A 2,560-nucleotide genomic window follows, 5' to 3' on the forward strand; every position below is an offset into this window, starting at 1 on the left:
TTGTATGTCGTAAAACGTCACTTAGGTTAGTGTCTAATATGCCTGATTCCAACCATGATTAGAAAGGCAAGTACTTCTTCGAACAAGGTTCAAATTAGGTGTGTAGACCCAACAAATGGGATAGTATGCTCGACGGGTTTGACAATACTTGGGGTGTTTTAGATAAGTCCAATGAGTCGTCATTCCTTGCTTAGTGTCTCGTCTATCGACCTTTATTTTTATCTAACCTTGACACATGTCATTCTTTATCTTTCCTCAGTTTAGGTGCACCTAACGATCAACGAGGAGTAGGAGGACTTCATCAATTGTATTCTCTCAATCCCTCTTGCAGATAGAAGTTGGAAAAAGTTGGTCGCCCTCAACATCCTACACGCTTTCCGTGGTGGACCTGTACCGATGGACGAAGCCTGACAGTTGGACGCTTAATCTTGTTTACGTAAGTTTTATTTCCCTTCTTACTTTGTTCGTCTAATTAATTGGTTCATCGGCTTCATTACCTGTGTGTTGGTTTCAAAAGGTCTCTGGAGGTGAAGAAGGCTACTGCTGCTGATTTCAAAGCGGGGGGATTGTTGGCCTTTTTAGCGAAGGTAGGCCCAAAGAAGAAAGGCCAGGGCAATAATGATCGTCCAGCCAAGAAGGTGTCTGATCCTTCTACCAGTCTAGACCAAGTAGGGCCTTCTTAGAAGAGCTCTAAACCCTCGCATCATGGCGTGGGTAAAGGTCTCATGACCTTTCAAGGACCTGTCACCCCCGCACCCGTCGCCATGCTCATGAGAGACAAGCAGTATATTGTGGAGACGGCCCGATCCATTATCAAGGATGCGGACCTCGATGAGTGCTCTAAGAATGAGATGGAGTCTTTGGGGGATTCTGGTCTTTTTGACTTGACGAGGGTAAGGTCCTTTTTTTTCTTCTAGTAGTTTACTTCCTTCATCTGTCTTAAATCTAACCAGCCATCGCCTTTTTCTAGGCCTTAGTGAAGATGCAAGCCCTACAAATTAGGTGCATAGCTCAGGAGGTGGTGGTCAGGCACCTGCATACCCGTATGGCTGTTGATAGCGACAACTTGAAGAAATTCAAGGATGCCCTCCGTCTACTTAATGGTGAAGTAAATGATCAGAAGGCCTAGTGAGAAAGGAGCATCCATCGGGTAGAAGAGTTGACCAAGGCTAACACTAACTTAACAACAGAGTTGGCTACCCTTCATGAACAAGTCGACATGGCCAAAGCCAACACCGTGGCGGAGTATAAATATTCTCAGCCCTACTTCGATGAGTTGGGTGACTAATATGGTGAAGGCTTTGAGGAATTTTGTAAGCAGGTCATTGCCTTCTTTCCTAGTTTGGACTTCTCTCAGATCTGGATCGACACCATGGTCCCGATGGCTCCTCGTAGGGGTGACGTGATTGTGGAGGTTGATGATGACAGAGCTAACGGGTAAGTAAAGGGAGAGGAGGCTGGCTCGATGAATGAAAAGGCTGACGGAAAGGTGACTACTATTGGTTAAAATATATCTGATGCTCCTCCAGCTTAGCTTTGTTATCCCCTTTTTTTGCATTTATTAAAGTCAATTTGAAAACAATTTAGGTGCCTTGTTTTAGGCATAAGTGACGTTTCATGGCTTTGTCGGGTTTGATGAAGTCTTTATTTATATATTTGCATTCTCTCCATGTTATTCTTGCATGTGTTTTATTCGTTTCACCTGGTTTGCTTATTTTCTCCTTTTTGAAATTTCTATGTCATTCTTATCAAAGTTTACTTACCAACTTTATTGTGCCCCATCCGTCGACTTGCTTTACTTATTAGCTTATGGTAGACTTAGAATTTTTATGAATGATTAGACACCCGTCGTTATCTTCAGTTATCGGTCCACCCTGTAGGTAGGACTTATTATTATTCTTAATGACTAGGCACCCGTTGGTGACCTTAGTCATCGGTCCATCCTGTAGGTAGAATTTATTGTTTTTCTAAATGACTAGGCACCTATCAGTGTCCTTAGTCGTCGGTCCACCCCGTAGATATAACTTATTGTTTTTCTAAATGACTAGGCACCCGTTGGTGACCTTAGTCGTCTGTCCACCCTATAGGTAGGACTTATTATTTTTCTAAATGACTAGGCACCTGCCGGTGACCTTAGTCGTCAGTCCACCCCGTAGGTAGGACTTATTATTTTTCTAAATGATTAGGCACCCGTCGGTGACCTTAGCCGTTAGTCCACCCCGTAGGTAGGACCTATTATCTTTCTTAATGACTAGGCACTCGTCGGTGACCTTAGTCGTTGGTCCACCCCATAGGTAAGACTTATTATTTTTCTAAATGATAGGCACCTGTCAATGACCTTAGCCGTCAGTCCACCCAATAGGTAGGACTCGTTTTTTTTTTTTTTTTTTTTTTTTGTGTGTGTGTGTGTGTGTGTGTAATTGTTGTAGACACAACTTCTTAAGAATAGTTCTTTTATTAAAAATAACCTCAATAAAATATAGCAGATAATCTTGCCCGACTGGGCTTTATGGTCTTAAAAATCTGAAAAGAAAAACAAGAATTCCAATGGTTTTTTATG

General features: G+C 42.5%; 1 long non-coding RNA gene across 1 annotated transcript; it reads left to right on the plus strand.

Annotated features, from left to right (window-relative positions):
* The first annotated feature begins 269 nt into the window (after nucleotides 1-269).
* Nucleotides 270-1,667, plus strand: LOC126713765 (uncharacterized). Its single transcript, XR_007651419.1, has 2 exons — nucleotides 270-893; nucleotides 971-1,667. It is a non-coding gene; the product is annotated as an uncharacterized LOC126713765 (long non-coding RNA).
* Nucleotides 1,668-2,560: the final 893 nt, after the last annotated feature.

The sequence above is a fragment of the Quercus robur genome, chromosome 2, assembly GCF_932294415.1.
Source record: "Quercus robur chromosome 2, dhQueRobu3.1, whole genome shotgun sequence".
In the NCBI taxonomy this organism is placed as follows: domain Eukaryota; kingdom Viridiplantae; phylum Streptophyta; class Magnoliopsida; order Fagales; family Fagaceae; genus Quercus; species Quercus robur.